Source organism: Cervus canadensis, chromosome 27 (assembly GCF_019320065.1).
Source record: "Cervus canadensis isolate Bull #8, Minnesota chromosome 27, ASM1932006v1, whole genome shotgun sequence".
NCBI classification, from domain to species: domain Eukaryota; kingdom Metazoa; phylum Chordata; class Mammalia; order Artiodactyla; family Cervidae; genus Cervus; species Cervus canadensis.
The window spans coordinates 34,745,445-34,763,719 of NC_057412.1; positions in this window are offsets into that span (position 1 = coordinate 34,745,445).

Consider the following 18,275-nt stretch of genomic DNA (forward strand, 5'->3'; position numbering starts at 1 on the left):
TATGGAAAGATATGCATGGGTAAATAACCACAAATTAAAAACTAAAGCGCTCTCTCTCTGTCACACACACACACACACACACACACAATAATATAAAATAATCATTTTATTAAAGGATTAATGTATAAAGTCTTTTTCTTTTATAAATTTTAAGTTAAGTAATTAATAGTAAATAAACAGGTTGTCTCTTATCTGGTATTAATCATTCATATTTCAGAGGAAATGTGTTAGGTTTAACAAAATAATTGCAGCTAAATTAATTGTGAAAGTGAATTTACTTTATATATGTTGTACCCCCTTAGATTCCTATTATTTGGGGTGACATTTTATATTTCTTATGTTGTTTTTATATTTTGTACTCTCCACTAAGTGTACAATAAAACAATAACTTAAAAGGCTTTTACTGGTCAGCAAATAGCAGCAGATGAAGTTAAGAGCTTTATTAAGGAAAAGATGCTATTGATGCTATTCTTTATTCTGCAACCAATAATTTTACAATTAACAGGAAATAGGCCAGTTGTTTCTCTGGTATAGACTTTTTCATGGGGATTTCTTGTGATGTGATTGCCAGGAATAGATTTTTACATCTGCTTAATGGTCACTGAAGGGTTGATATATTTTCAAAGTGAACCAATCAATTACTTTCAATTTCAGAAGCTCTCTAATACAGTAAAAACAGAACGAAGTAAAAGGAAGTCTTCTAAACTGCCTAAAGAATGTTGCAAAATGTAAGTTTTATACCTGTAACATTAATAAGAACAAAATGTATCTCTAAACTGAGAAAAATAGTCATTATTCTCTCTGAGCTTGTGACCAAATCACTAGATGTGATATATACAAGCTTTCTGTCTGTGAGTTTTCCTTTCGCAAAAAGGGAATTACCCAGCACATTTTTACCACCCAGCAACACAGATAGCCTGCAATTATATTTAAGACAAATCCATACTGTGGAATCAAACAATCACTGCTCTATTAAAAGACTCAAGTAACACAAAGATCGTGTTAACTCACAAAATCAATCAGATTCATGTTTGAAGTCCACAAAGAAGTAACTGTAGCTGTTCGTCAAGCTATTCCTTTGATTTTTTTTTTGCTTCCTTCCCAAAAATCAGGCCCTGATACTGGCAAGTTGAATTACAAACCTGTAGGTAGAGACATCTGTAAATGATACTATAACCAATGGTCATGGCTAGATCCCAAATTTAACTAGGTGCAAAAAGATAAAAAACAAGAGAATTCCAGAAAAACATCTACTTCTGCTTTATTGACCACACCAAAGCCTTTGACTGTGTGGATCACAATAAACTGTGGACAATTCTGAAAGAGATGGGAGTACCAGACCACCTGACCTGCCTCTTGAGAAACCTGTATGCAGGTCAGGAAGCAATAGTTAGAACTGGACATGGAACAACAGACTGGTTCCAAGTAGGAAAAGAAGTACATCAAGGCTGTGTATTGTCACCCTGCTTATTTAACTTCTATGCAGAGTACATCATGAGAAACGCTGGGCTGGAGGAAGCACGAGCTGGAATCAAGATTGCTGGCAGAAACATCAATAACCTCAGATATGCAGATGACACCACCCTTATGGCAGAAAGTGAAGAAGAACTAAAGGGCCTCTTGATGAAAGTGTAAGAGGAGAGTGAAAACATTGGCTTAAAGCTTAACATTCAGAAAACTAAGATCATGGCATCTGGTCCCATCACTTCATGGGAAATAGATGGGGAAGAGTGGAAACAGTGGCTGACTTTATTTTGGGGGGCTCCAAAATCACTGCAGATGGTGACTGCAGCCATGAAATTAAAAGACGCTTACTCTTTGGCAGGAAAGTTATGACCAACCTAGACAGCATATTAAAAAGCAGAGATATTACTTTGTCAACAAAGATCCATCTAGTCAAGGCTATGGTTTTTCCAGTAGTCATGTATGGATGTGAATGTTGGACTATAAAGAAAGCTGAGTGCAGAAGAATTGATGCTTTTGAACTGTGGTGTTGGAGAAGACTCTTGAGAGTCCCTTGGACTGCAAGGAGAGCCAACCAATCCATCCTAAGGGAGAGGAGTCCTGGGTGTTCATTGGAAGGACTGATGTTGAAGCTGAAACTCCAATACTTTGGCCACCTGATGCAAAGAGCTGAACCCTGGTGCTGGGGAAGATTGAGGGCAGGAGGAGAAGGGGACGACAGAGGATGAGCTGGTTGGATGGCATCACCAACTCAATGGACATGGGTTTGGGTAGACTCCGGGAGTTTCTGATCGACAGGGAGGCCTGGTATGCTGCGGTTCATGGGGTCGCAAAGAGTTGGATATGACTGAGCAACTGAACTGAACTGTTCTCATCTGTGTACAAGTGCTGAATTCAATATTGCAAAGAAATAATCTTTCTTCTCCAAATTTCTGTAATATTATAAATCATCATGGAAAAAGTTCAGATTAATCAGATGGTAGTAATAGAAGTTGAATCGTTCAAAGTCATTGAGTTTGGCCATAAGTGACAAAGATTTCAGAATATTTAGTGACTCAGTAGGAACAGCTTTCTAAATAAAACTTTGAGATGCTTATAAAAAATAGACACAGGATTCACTCTAGATACAATTATGATGCTGACTCTTCCCAGCAACTCTGCTATTATAAACCCTCTAAGGTTGCCCTATTTTCTTCATCAAAACATGTGTCCTATGTTCTGATTCCAAAGGTTCCTAATCTCAGCTGTAACTGTAGTAAAAAAAAAAAAAAATTAAAGTGTTAATATGCCATGAAGTGAAGAGATCATTTGCTGACAATGACTGATTTTTACGTGGTTTAATAAGCCAAACTCCCCTCATAGCTTATCTCATAGCTCAGTTGGTAAAGAATCCGCCTGCAATGCAGGAGACCCCAGTTCGACTCCTGGATCGGGAAGATCCCCTGGAGAAGGGATAGGCTGCCCACTCCAGTATTCTTGGGCTTCCCTTGTGGCTCAGCTGGTAAAGAATCTGCCTGCAATGTGGGAGACCTGGGTTCGATTCTTGGGTTTGGTAAGATCCCCTGGAGAAGGGAAAGGCTACCTGCTCCAGTATTCTGGCCTGGAGAACCCATGGGTGGGGTCGCAAAGAGTTGGACGCGACTAAGCAACTTTCACTCACTCACTACCTCAAACCAAACTCCTACCAACATTATTTTTCAAACAGCTGTAAATGCACAGCAGAAGTAAGCACATGAAAAAACTGATTTTTCCCACTGGGGTCTATTGCAAGATTAGAATTAGCGGGAAAGTTTTTTCAGAACCTATGCTGTGTCACAGGGCACAGAGGGTACAGTGATGGGACTGTTCCAGATAATTCAAATAAAAACCCTTCCCTCAGTGGTTCTCAATCCTAATTGTGTATTATATCACCTTGTGAGCTTTTATTATATACAAGTGCCAGGGCTCTTCCCTAATCCAATTAAGAAAGAATGTCTCTGATGGCTAGGGAATCAGTGTTTTAACAGTTCCCCGGGTGATTTTAATATGTAGCCAAGGTTGAGAACCACTGCCTTATATTAAGAAGAAATTGGAAACCATGAAGTCACCCAGTTTGCAAGGAAAACTGACTACACTCTTTACCATAAAATATATAAAACCTTATGGTTTCAGTTTTACTGTGTATAGTTACAAACTTTATATTTACAGTTGACTGAAGTTAGACACAGCCTAGTGTGGGAGGAAGTTTGGGGGGAAAACAAATAAAGATCTTGAGTAACTTCTAGTTTCTTATTCTCTCAGCTTTATAATTTTCATTCATTGAAAAATTCTTACTCATTGAAAAGTGTCACTATGACAACAGCAGTTTCTTAGACATAATAAGTTTTCAAATAAAATAATGATTAAAAATAGAGGGCTTTTTCCTCGCTTAGTAGGTTTTTTGCTTGGTAGTTTAACAGACTTGAAAGACAAATGCCCTACAACCATCCTCAATTGTTGCCGTAACATTTGATCAAGCAGAAACCATGACCTGAAAGAAGATATGGACCTGAGAAAACTTTTGGAGGTGATGGAAATATTTAGTATTTTGATTGTGGAAACTGTTTTGGGGTATATGTACATGTCAATATTTATCAAATTGTATACTTCAAATATATGCAAATATATATCGATTACCTCAATAAAGTTAGAAACTATTAGTATCATTATAATACTAAAAAAAAAAAAAAATAGAGACCTTGTCCTAAATCAAATGAGGAATCTCCACAGTTCTAATGCACACAGAAGCTCAATATGCATTATGGATTGACAGGAGGAGGAAGGAGATAGTCTTAACCTGTTTATTTTAATTTCCAAGGCATTTAAAATATAAATTGTTTAATACATGTATTTAAATAAGATATATATTTAAATACTTTGAATTTAGAAAAACAATGTAAATTTTCAGAAAACTTTTATAACTACAAAAGTTTCTGTCAATCACAGAAGTAACTTGGGAAAAGATCAAAGAACTAATGCTTACAAAGAGTAAGGATTGCAAACAATTATTTCCAAAATTATTTCCAAAATTCTCAGATTTGAGTTTTAGGGATATTTTTGGTATTGGAAAACATTAAGCTACTACAAATTCTTATTCAAAGAAGGCAATCTGTAAATAAAATATTGCAAGTGTGAAATTGTGAGTGGAAAAAGCAGTTATCTTCATCATCATATTATAAAAGTAACTGTTGTAATTCCATCAACTCCCTCCAAATTCCAACAACAATGACTGAAATGACATTGTTATTATATAAAGCTTTGAGCACCAATTACTTGCCATGAATACTCCCGGTAAAACTGATATCGCCAGTTATTTAAAGTAACTTTAACAGACATGAACTGATAGCATTTGGTGTAAAAAGCAAGATGCTTCCAGACAGCATCAAAGTCCACATTTGTCTACTTTACAGAAATTGAAACGCACTGTGTTGGCTTAGCCACTCAGTCATGTCTGACTCTTTGCAACACCACGTACTGTAGACCACCAAGCTCCTCTGTCCATGGGATTCTCCAGGCAAGAATACTGGAGTGGGTTGCCATGCCCTCCTCCAGAGGATCTTCCCAACCCAGGGATTGAATCCAGGTCTCCCTCATTGCAAGTGGATTCTTTACCTCCTGGGCCACCAGGGAAGCAGAATGAGACTAACTTATACCCTCTCAGGATCAGTCTCTACATCTGAAAAGATGCAGATAACACACTGAAGCTATGGAAAGTTGGAATCACTTAGAATTAGATGCTTTTGAACATAATTTTTTATAGCTGAAAATTTTGAAAATCTAGTATACTGATGTAAACTTAAATGTAGAAATAAAAATAAAAAATAATTTACCGAGAGCAGTTTACTCAAACAGAATTTGAGAGAAAACATTGGGGTAATTTTTTAACAGTTAAAAAAATTTTTTTCCAAAGACTTTGCCAGTCTAATAAACTAGTCTATAATAAATATGAGAATCTCATTTAAATTATTTCAATTATTTTAAGATAACACATTGTATTAATATGAAATTCCCAAGTGGGTAATGAAGGCGATATTTTAAATTTTGTGTATTTTGCTGTATTCATTTTTTTAAATATATATTTTATTTGGCTGTCAGGTCTTCATTGCATCATACAGGGTCTTTTCTTGTTGTGTGTGGACTCTATCTGGGGTGGGTGAACTCAGTAGCTGCAGAGGTTGGGCTTAATTGCTCCCAAGCATGTGGGGTCTTAGTCCCCTGATCAGGGACTGAACCCATGTCCCCTGCATTGCAAGGCAGATTCTTAACCACTGGATCACCAGGAAATTCCCTGTTATATTCATTTTAATTTATTTAACTTTTTGGTTAACGTTTCATTTTATTTGCAGTTGTGCCATAACTAAAATATTTGCCATTACATTTGCAAATAAAAAATGGTTTAATGAGACTGTAAACATAATATTAATTTTTATAATGTTAATAATTGTGATATTTAATTTATAATTTTGTAATCATTTTAATTCAACTGTTAAAATAATTATAAATAATAATTCTGTTACAATATTAATGACATTGTGCATACTTAAATGCAAATATTAAATAGTTTACATGCAAACAATTAAAGCAGTTTACCATATTATATGCATATCTTTTGTTAGTCAGTTTTTATGTCACTACTCAGTTCTAATATTACTTCTGTCCTGAGCTTGTGAAATAAGTTTTTTGTTTTACTTTTTAAATTATTATATCAAACATTATGTTCACATAGATCTCTTTAAAAGTGAAACTAGACTCTTAGAGAAAACACAATTTAACTAGATCTTATAGTTTAAAGATATATACTGAAATGGTCACTGAATTTGAGCACACAGTAGACAAATAAAACATGAATTATTATGAGCCAAACAAAGGTTTTCAATTTTAAATTTCTGCTACTGTAGTCACAATTTCAGTCAGTGAAGCTAGAGTATACAAAAAAAAAAAAAAACCCTCCGTAAATGGTAATTCCCCACTATTGTCTAATAGCCATTAATATACTATGCATTTTCTGTATAGTGCTGGCCTCACTATCAGCTCAAATTAAGGTATCTTTGAAAGGATGAGAAATGCCCTAATCAGGCAAATCTTCCTGGATCATCCATTTTGTTGTAAGATTTGAGAGGCACAGAGTAACAAAAGAAATCATTAAACTAATATATAATTTAAAACACTGTTTTTATGTTAAAACAAATACTGGTACCATGGAGATAAGAATAAGTCCCCAGAATTTGTATGATTAAACAGGAGACGTCAAACGTATTTGATACAGATGCTTCTGGCTACACCTCTGCCACCCGGGACACTCACCATTCTTCTCTGCTGTAAGGAGGACTTCTGAGAAAAAGTGAGAGAAGGGCTGTAGTCCCTTCCTCTTGCTCACTGATGTCAACTACACCTCTGACCCTGCATTATACAACCAAAATGCTGGGTTTTTTAAATTAATTTCAACAGATAATGAGAATGTATTATGAACCCACCATTTAAAGAGATATTCAAGGATAAGACAGAATCATTTAGGAAAGAAAGAAAGCAGAGTAATTTTTGTGGCATTCGATAAACACACAGGACTGATGCACAGAAAATAAGCATATAGAACAGATGCATAGAGAATAACGTGTGTGTGCGCACACGCTCAGTTGTGTCCGACTCTTTGTGACCCTATGGACTGTAGCCCTCCAGACTCCTCTGTCCATGGAATTTTCCAGGCAAGAATACTGGAGTGGATTGTCATTTCCTTCTCCAGGGGATCTTCCCAGCCCACGGATGGAATCCTCATCTCCTGCATCAGCAGGTGGATTCTTTACCACTGAGCCACCTGGGAAGCCCACAGAAAATAATACATTTCAGTAAACCTCACAGTAGTTCCCACAAGAAATATGATAATTATGTAGCACGTATGGGTAAAGGAGAGAGGCCTCAGCATTAAAGTGAGGAGAAGACACTTCTCTGAGACAGGAGACTTTTGTTCTTAAACAAATTAGATAGAGAAGAAGAGGGTGGTCTTCCCCAAATGGAAAAACACCCTGAATAAAATCATATCACTGACAATAATCAGGATCTGAGAAACATTACAAAGAAAGAAGTGATCAGTCATGAAAGATTGGACAAGGATGAAGATGACAATAAAAGATTTCCACATTTCAAACTTGAGAAAACAGGTAAATAATGCCAAGGAAAGTCTGAAGGGAAATTTCATGAAAGAAAAGCATGAATCTGGGTTTAAATATGTTGAATTTTCAGCCACTGGAGAGACAGCCAGAAGAAAATGAAGGGTAGACCAACATGAGAAGGGACAATGGAAGATAACCGCTACTATTTCTGCTACTGAGAAAAGCACAATCACTGTTGTTGTTGTTGTTTTTCTTTTCAACACAGCTTCTCTTCCTTCTATGTGAAACACTGAGCAATGCATATTCTCAGTGAACGTTTCAATGGAATCCCTAGGACTCCACAGTTTGCAGGGACGTTGAGTCAAACCTCCTTCCACAGCTTTTTTTATACACCCACTTTCCTGCACTCAACAGAAGTTATTCTAACTCTTCCAAGACTCTTCTAACTCACGAACTTTAACCCAAGGATGCTAGAAAATTGCTCTTCTGGTGAAGGGTCAGAGGATACCAAGGTAAAGAGTAAGTGGCCCAGTCACCCTTTCATCCTTTCAATCTCTGGAAAGATGGCTGGATGCAAGCTCCCGACAAGGAGATAAGCAAAATGACCAGTAAGAGTTTCTCACATTTGGCAACCTGATGTCTTCTAGGAGTATAGTGTAACCCCATAACAGCCATGGCTTTCCAGATGGCACTAGTGGTAAAGAACCCACCTGCCAATCAGAAGACATAAGAGATGTGGGTTTGATCCCTGGGTTGGGAAGACCCCCAAGAGGAGGGCATGGCAACCCACTCCAGTATTCTTGCCTGGAGAATCCCATGGACAAAGAAGCCTGGTGGGCTACAGTCCATGGGGTCGCAAAGAGTCAGACACAACTGAAGCGACTTAGCCTAGCACATAACACAAGTAACACCCAAGCCCAGATAATCCAGGCTCAGCTCAGACTTGTGGTCAAAGAAACATAATACTGTCATCCCTCTGTATCTTCCGCGGGTTGGTTCCAGAACACTACCACTCCCAATACCAGAGTTGTGCAATCTTTGCATACAACCTATGCATATCTTCTCATATACTTTAAACCATCTCTGTATTACTTCTAATACCTAATACACTGTAAATGCAATGTAAATAGTGCACAGGAAGTTCAAGTTTTGCTTTTGGAAACTTTCTGGGATTTTTTTCTCTTTGAATATTTTCCATGGTTGAATCCTCAGGTAAAGAACCTAGGATACAGAGGGCCAACTGTAGAGTTAACTGGAAGGAATTAAAAGACATTCCAATCATTTAAAGATGTCACTAAACCAGACAAATCATTAAAACAGACTTTAAAAACTATGAATCATCTTAAATATCCATTTCCCCCACTTTTATAACTTTTAACATTCCCACATGGATAGAGCCACTCCTAAAAGTCTTCCTCTCTGATACTGTCAACTCCCAACCCAGCATGCTACTTAACTTCACCTCCTGCAAGAGTTTTTCCCTTCCCTTCCTCTCTCACTTTTCTCCAATCACTATTCTTTTTTCTCTTCCCAAAGTAAATATTCCATCCTCCCTTTTTCATTACTTGCTTTTTTTTTTTTCTGTTTTATTTCAATGGCCCATAATAGCATCAAAGTCACATAAAAAATGAAAGACTTCTCCTTGGAGGTCAAGGGCAAGGAGAAACGAAGGAACAAAAGTGGGGCAGCGTAAAGCATTCACACGTTAACATCTTTTGTTCCCATCACATGTGAACACTTGGTTTCCAAAGAATGTATCAGTATTATGTTTTATTTTAGTCTCAAACTCAGGCTCTTCATAAGAAAGACTTCTCAGGCAATCTACAGATCATCCTTGTTTAGGATCCCTTGGGCTTTTGGAATCAGTGGAAAACAATAAAAGCCTCCATAGTTAAGTCTCAGGACAGAGATCTCAAGAGGCCCCTGACCTCAGAGATGCAAATATCCTCGGTGCGTCCCTGGCACCTGAGATGAAATGCAAGGACTCAGTGCAGCACCACCTACCGGCCGATCTACGGCTCTGCACCGCCTCTCCCCAGGAAGCAAGCGCGGGATTTGTCTGCCCCAAGAACCCGTAAACTGACATTTCCAGGTTGTTTCTTTTCGTCAGTTTGTTTTTGTCCTATTTTGCATTTAGGAAGGAGAAGTTAATGATTAATCAAATGTTATCTAAACTTTTTAAGTGTTAGAGAATTACCAAGAAAGAAAAACGCTGCAAAAATACAGAATATGTTCTTTTTCTTCTAAAATGTCCAATAAATGTTAGGTTACTGATGGTGAATACCTGGCTAAGTAGAAACTTCTATGTCAACTGCTAGTTACATAAAGTGTGAAAATACAAAAATATTCTTTGGCACATAGTGGACCTTAATAAATATTCATGCACTAATCATTCTCCTTGAGGAGACTTACTGACAGTGGTTTCAGATCATAGTCTCTTTACTAGAAAACTAAAATATTCCTTTCTTTCTGAAAAATGAAAAATTTTAAAGCAAATTTTCTCCTAAAGAGTCTAATTTCAGGTAGTTTATTTGAATCGTGTCTTTTATGATAATTGCACATGTTTTAATAATTATTGTAAGTGTATTAGGGAGTGCTGTATTTTTAATCTTCACTTATAGAATAAGAAATCACAGTATTTGAATTTGAAGGAATATGAGGTGTAACTATGGCAGAATATGTTCTCCTTACTCAACCTGTCCAGCTCTAATTCAATTATGTGATATGTAACTATCCATTATACCTACTTAACTGTTTATTCAGCAGAGTAAAGAGACATCAACCTAAGTAGCACCAAGTGGCTTTTACCTAAGTGCAAGATTGCTTTATAGACATTGTTGAATTCTAATTGCATAGTGGATAACATATGAAATGAATGAAAATCATCCGGAATGAATGAATTCTTATCTAAAGTATATTATGTACCACTTAAGAAAAATGCTGAATCCTTTAACTGTGATGAAAGAAAATTTGAAATAAGGTTCCTTAATTTGGGATAGCTCTTCTATGGATGCATATGTTTAATAGCATTATAAAATATCACTTCTAAGACACCATTATATTTGCAGACAGCATATTCTTAGGTCACAAAGTTACGATTCATATATATCAAGTCACTTAGCACTGTTGGCAAGTGTTGCCAGCCTGAAATATAAAACAGAGAGGATAATAAAACTTTAACAAGCAGCAATAAAACTAATGAAATATAATCTCAAATATACTACTCTAATTCATCCAGAGAGGAAACACAATCACCCAATCCTGAGGATGAGGAAATGAAGCCAGGTCCATAAAAACACATATTCATCATAGTAACATGGGTCATTTTAGAATTAGAACTAGAGAGAATTCTAGCTGGTTACAGCAGTGTAATTATCATTGCCAAATAGATGAGGATGACAGGATGAAGCATCAGTTCACAAATGCTTATTTTGGCTCCATATTTAAAGCTATGGAAATGAAAATATTGATGTTATTTTTAATAGGGATTATCTTTCATGCTGAGGACAGAGAAATTTCATGATAGATTGAGCAGCACTTAATAAGTTAGTTATGACTTCCAAGATCAATATGTAAGTGGGTCACACGTTTATTTACATATGGTTTGTATGCGCCTGTAATAACCATGCAATTTAGTCCAAAATAACCTCAGGTTGATGTTTATTACTGTGTCCCTTGAGGTTGTAATTTGACAATTGTGTGTTTCCCCTCCTAATTCCTTGTCATTCTCATCTGCTTTTGAGAACTTAGAATTCCAAATTTAAGAATAAGGGAGGAGAGAGAAAGACAGAGGAAGGGAAGGAAGAGGAAGAGAAGGAGGTAAGAGGAGTTTGTTAAATGAGTCCTTTCTCTGTAGCTTGATGTTCTGCACACAGAAGTGCTGCAAGTCAGCAAGCTAAACAACAGGGAACAGACTTGTCCAGCGATGAAATCAGGTAGACAAGCTTTCCTTTTCTTTTAAGAAATAACCTCTGTAATTGTGTATGTGGTATAGTTTACACATCCAAATAAATCAGGAAAGAGAAACTGGTTGATCCCCAAGACTAGAGTTCTGTGATTACTTTGTCACTGCTGAAGATTGAGGACAAAATTAGAGGCATTCCTATCAATGCCTGACTTCTATCACCCAAGATGGCTGGGGAAACATATAATGTCAAGTGTGGTCAAACATGAGTAAGACAGGATGTGGGGTTCTGTTCAGGTATATTTAAGATGAATAGAAATAAAGAGCAAGATGGTGTATGGAGATTGTATAGAAGTTTGGAATTTCTGTTTATTAAAGGGCAACCTAAATGGACTAGTCGGAATATTTTCCTAATAGAGTGAATTCATAAACAGGTTATCCTTCACAGGCTAAGTTGACTGAAACACTTTAAACAACTCAAACCTAAAAAGGTGCTTGACATATAACAATGGAAAAAAAAATAAGGTGTCACATGAAAAATGTATGAATATAGGAATACTTTTTTTTAAATCTAGGTTTTATCAGAGTAGAAAATAGGATATAAGGTTTAACTCAAATAAAAACAATCAAATTTATCTTATTTGCTTTCTGTTATCTCACATTTAAGAAAAATAAGTGTGCTACTACCCACTGGTTTTATTTCAGTTTGGTCAACAGGAGTATTAACATTGGCCTTAAAATGGTCCCCTTCAAAGACTTTCATTGTTTCTCACCTATCTTGAAATTTTAAAATGATAATTATTTATTAGTTACCTCTGAGCATAATACAAGAGAAAAATAAAATAATATAGTAATGAAATAATGAGGTTTGGAAGTGTTATCGAAAGAGTTAACACTACTATTTTACTACTCAGTATAAATGGCTGATCCCTCTTTTTACTAAAGTCGTGTTCCACTTTTTGAGACCCCATGGAATATAGCCTACCAGACTCCTCTGCCCATGGGCTTTTCCAGGCAAGAGTACTGGAGTGGGTTGCCATTTCCTTCTCCAGGGAATCTTCCTAACCCAGGGATCGAACTCCGGTCTCCCACATTGCAAGGAGACGCTTTGCCATCTGAGCCCCCAGAGCAGGCATTCTTTTTACTAAAAATAGAATCAAAACAACAATGCCTTTAATATCTACCTGCTTTCACTGATTACCTTTAATTCTATCAGCCTATGATTGGGGAGAGGAATCCTTAATACAAAGAGCGTATACTTATAATATTTGTAATAGAAGGATGTTCTGTGAAATAGGAAAATCGACTTAGGTCACATTCATGTTTTAATGGATAATTTGGATTGTTAAATTATGCAGTTTGAAAATGATTTTTTTTTTTAAAGTTTGCTTTCATTATGAGACATTCATATAGCGCCATCGTGTGGTAAACCAATCACAATCCAGTTTATTTGAAAGTGTAAAAAATACCAAAAGAGACTATGCTGTTTGCTTTAGTCCATTCTAATAAACTTGATCTCCTCGAAAAGAGCCTAGAAAGAATAAGCTGAAATGAACTCATCCAATAAATATAAGCCCCAAATACTTATTTAGCAGTGGGCTTGGAAAGTGCATGCTTGAATTCAGAAAGAAATCAAAGTTAGCTGAGAAGGCCACAGGGACCAAATAACAATTCCCCTTTCAGAACTGTTCAATATTATGGGCATCATATGTTAAAATAACAGACATGAAGCTGACCAAAGCGCCTTTTTTAATGTTACCCCATAGTCAGATTTTGTTCTTTATGTAATTATTTTCAAAAATCACAAGTTACAATTAAAATGATAGTTTATAACCATAATTTCTTCTTTTATCTCACTAAAAAAAAAATCTAGACATGAATAGACACATTTAAGTGCCCATGGGGGGCAAATCAGAGCAATTTAAATTGTAAATGTTAAGCACTCAGTTTAATATTGTACTTTTCTCAAATCGTTTGTGTTTATTTTCAAAAGTACAAAATCAAAGAGGAGCTCCAACTCTCTTCTACTTAATTTTCAGTTTCATCTCTAGTTTTACTGATGAATGGGTATAATCATTCACATCATGAGATTATTTTAGCAAATTTATATTTTACAAGTTAAAAATTTTCTCCCAAGGTCAGAACATGGAAATCAAGAACACAAGTTGGTAAAAGACTGACTATTGATTTAAATATAGGAGTTCTTAAAAAGCTTTTAAAATTCTTTTTCAGAAATACCACATTACATAAATTTAAGTATCGCAAAGGCCTCAGAGAAATGCAACTCTGTTCATGACTTCTCTCACTTTAGAAAGTATTAAATGAGCTTTTGAAATTTCTGCCTTTAGTAGATAGCGTAAAGAGAGAGAAATGGGGTCATTTGATTTAAACTCTATTGTCTTTATAATTGTTTTTAAAAATGCCAAGTACTTTCAAACATACTATTTCAGATTATAAATTTTAAATACACCAATCAACTTTGTGAGACAAAATCCTAGTTTTATTCTTCTTTTCCCTTCTCAGGCCCAAGAGGTAGAAGAAATTAAGAGGTACAAGCTTGCGGTTGCAAAATAAATGTGTTGTGAGTATGAAATGTACAGTGTGGGAAGTAGAGTCAATAACTGTGTACTATCTCTGTGTGGTGACATATTTTTAAAAAGCACCAACACAAATTACTTACCAGATTGAAAAGATATAAAATTATTAGCAGATATAAAATCACAAAGAACATAGCTATGAATCTAAATTTTTGGTCTTAAACAGTCCATTTAACATAGTGTCATTCAACAACAGATTAATGAGTTTATAATAGTTTATTTAAAATAAGTTTATTCTGGTGAAATTTAGTAATAAAGAAGATATCCATATATGAGAAAAAAAGAAAAAAAATGACTTAGTAAGTAAACATCCTAATGAAGAAAGGAAAAAAATGTGCTAAGTAGAGATGGAGATTATCTACCCCAAAGATAAGTACTACAATTTTGGTTATGAGTGTCTATTATGAAAAACAAAGCAAAACCAGTAAATAGGCATAATAAAGTAGAAAGCCTGAAGAAATCCTGGGCACTCTAAAGTGAAAGTCACTCAGTCATGTCTGACTCTTTGCGACCGCATGGACTATACAATGCATGGAATTCTCCAGACCAGAACACTGGAGTGGGTAGCCTTTCCCTTCTGCAGGGGACCTTCCCAACCCAGGGATTGAACCCAGGTCTCCTGCATTGCAGGCGGATTCTTTACCAGCTGAGCCACAAGGGAGGCCCCAGACACTCTAAAAGGACTTAATGATTAAGGAAAGTGTAACCACATTAAGACCAGGCCACAAGTTACTTAATTGCCTGTCAAAATCCCACAAAAATGTTTAATTCAGCCACCATGTGTTTTGATATAATAGAAGTACCAGGGACATGTGCCGATGGCAGTGCTACAGATGGAAAGTCTCCTGAATCTTCAACCCTTATGAGAGAGACGCATGGCTTCCAGTAGATTTAGCTATGGGTAATAATACCAAGGAAGGAGTGCTGGCCATCTTTATAGATACATGTCTGTCATCTTCAGGACAAAGAAGAGTGAAGGCAATCTTGTCAATATTCCTTTGACTGAAACTCACTTGAGATGGTGGAAGCAAAGGGCATCCACTATATGGATATAAGTGTACAGTGTGGATATAAGTGTATAGTATTGCTCAAAGAGTGATCCAAAGAACACGATGGGATTAGTTACAGAAATTAAGAATTTAGAAAGCAGCATAGCATTTGATAGAGTACTTTTTTTGTCCACTGATTCTATAATAAAATCTGTATTAGTTTTTTTTTGGCCGCTGTGACAAATTACCATAAATGTGGAGGCTTAAAACAAAGGAGATTTATTCCCTCATAGTTCTGGAGACCACTCCAGCCATCCTCTTTAAAAGGAGGGCCTTGAGCTATTGAAGCATCTTTGCCAGCATAAGCAGAGAGCAGGAAGTGCTTGAACGTTTACAACCAGCACTGCCTCCCAGGATGGCTGCAAGCCAATGTCTGATTGGTGAGGGAATATGAAAGCCCAGCAACTTTGCCTGAGTCAGGACAAACAGTGCATTGTAACTTACATTCCAGAACTCCCCTGCTGAATCAGGCTGTCACCACCCTTGCTTGAAAAAGCACCCTTGCTGCTTACCTTCCCTCCCCAGCTTCCCTCTTTCCCTTTCCAGTTTATCTGGGAGCACTTCCTTAATAAATTACTTGCATATGCACTCCTTGCTTAATGTCTCTTTATATGGAAGAAACTGACCTATCACGAGGGGCGTTTCACAAACAACTTATTTAATGTCTCCTTAGATTGGAGAACCCAACCTAGAACAAAAGCTGCCTAATACCTAGAGGAGCATGAGCATCCTTAATGAGGATTAAAGACCCAGAATCAGATCATCCAGCTCTGTCTCCCTGGGCCTCCGGAGCCTCTGCTTCTCTCTGCATGTCTATTTTAGTTTCTGCACCCATCCATCTCTGCTTTACCAGACATGACCATCACTTTCCATCTAATGTTTTGGTCTCAATTTATCATTTCTTTTCACATAAAGTAACTTTCTCTAATGTATTCATAAAATTTTTAACATTTTACACAAAAGTTTATTTCAATGAACTTCAATAAAAAAGAAGTATCACTCTATAGCTCTAAAGATTACAAAACTCTTAAGAAGATTCTAGGAAGATTCATCTCCTAGGATCTGTTAGAAAATTCTTCCCTTTTAAGAGAAGAGATGAACGGTAAGGGCAGAAACCATTCAGCTTTCAGGAGATATCTGAAGGAAGGCATGAGGCACCTCATTTTTGGACCTTGAAGAACAAACCAAGGGAAAACTTGAAAGGGAGGCATATCCTGAACGAACAGTGAATTTGTCTTTGAATAGAGAAAAGGGTTAAACTGAATGTGCCATAGGGAAAACCATTAACAATTAAACTGTTTACTGAAGGGTAAAACCTTGATTTGGCCATTGATAGTTTTACTGGTTAGAATAATTTAAGATAACTTTTTTACTAATTATGATGAAAAACAGTATTATTGTTATTATCTAAAAGATAGCTAACGTTTACTCAGTTTCTGTTACAGACCAAACATTGTATTTAAATCTCTTCATGTAAAAGCTCATTTACTTGTCATAACGATGTTTTGATAGGTATATTATTCCCTTTTTAAAGATTTCAAAAGTGAAAGTCGCTCAGTCATGTCTGACTCTTTTCTAGGCCAGAATACTGGAGTGGGTAGCCATTCCGTTCTCCAGGGTATCTTCCCAACCCAGGGATCGAACCCAGGTCTCCCGCATTGTAGGTGGATTCTTTACCATCTGAGCCACCAGGGAAGCCTTCAAAAGATTTCAAAACTGAAATTCAAAAAGTTTTATAGAAACTCACAGTTACATAGCTTGTAACCTGGAAGGCAAATCTAGACCTTTGTTACCAAAGCCCAAGTCATTCCACCCTATTGTAGCATCTTAAACTATTATACTGTGTAACATCTCCTTCCCTCTGTGCCTCAGTCAGCGATCCTATTTCTAAGTCAGGGCTTGTTCTGCAACATCGGCTGTCTCAGCTTCACTTTCTCCTCTCTCAGAAGTCCTTTTCAAAGTGTTAAGGTGCCAACAGAAGGGATCCACGGAGACTAGGGCATACCACACACACACATGTTCTGTTTCCTGCCCTGTCCAGCTTCTCAGAGCATGCACACATGTCCTCCGTGCTGCTGAGGGGAAACCCTCATCTGTTTCCAGGGGAGAGCTTTCGAACAAACGTAAGCGCTCCTCACTCGAGAATGAATTTGATGCAATTAGACAATTCAGCAGAATATACAAAATGATCTCTCACTCCACTGTGATTATTTAATTTTTTAAAATTGACTGGTTATAACGTAAGCCAGGAATCATGTTAAAGGAAGGGAATAGGTCTTGATTATCCTTGGTGAAAATGGAAAATTCAATATGGCTTTGTCCCACTGAAACTTTATATTAGAGATTAATGCTTAAGAAAGGATTATACAATGGAACAAATACCACCTTATGGAAAGCCAGAAAAATGACACATACTTTAAATTAAGATGAATTAAGATATATAAATTAATGAAAAATAATATAAAACTTAATTATAATCTGAATAATTGTAATTTTATTATTTGTATTTCAATGGGTTAATTTGAACCACATTTACAGATCTCTAAATACCATGCACCCCTCTTTGACTTCACATTTGTGATTGTGTTAAATAATTAAAACCTAATGCAGTACAGTATGCCTGGAATAAATGTTTGACTATGATTCAATCACTGTTTGATTTTTGAGGAGGCTGATATGAGGAATCCATGGGTCTTGTTCTCAAGCAGGGAACTTACAACCTTACTATAAAATAATTAAGTTCTTGTTCATTCAGTATGCATATTGAATGAGAAAGAGAGAGATGGAAGGAGAGAAACATTCTCTTAGAAACTGGGCATCCAAAAGTAAAAAAGTGAAAGTTGCTCAGTTATGTCCAACTCCTTGCTTAATGGACTGTAGCCCGCCAGGCTCCTCTGTCCATGGAATTCTCCATGCAAGAATACTGGAGTGGGTTGCCATTTCCTCCCCCAGGGAATCTTCCGAACCCAGGGATTGAACCCAGGTCTCCTGCATTGCAGGCAGATTCTTTACCACTTGAGCCACCAGGGAAACCCCAAGGTGAGGGGAAAGAAAGATGCCATTTCTGCTTTAATGTTATACACTATTTAGTAGGGTAGATGGATATTAATAAATAACTATTACAAATAGGAAAGCT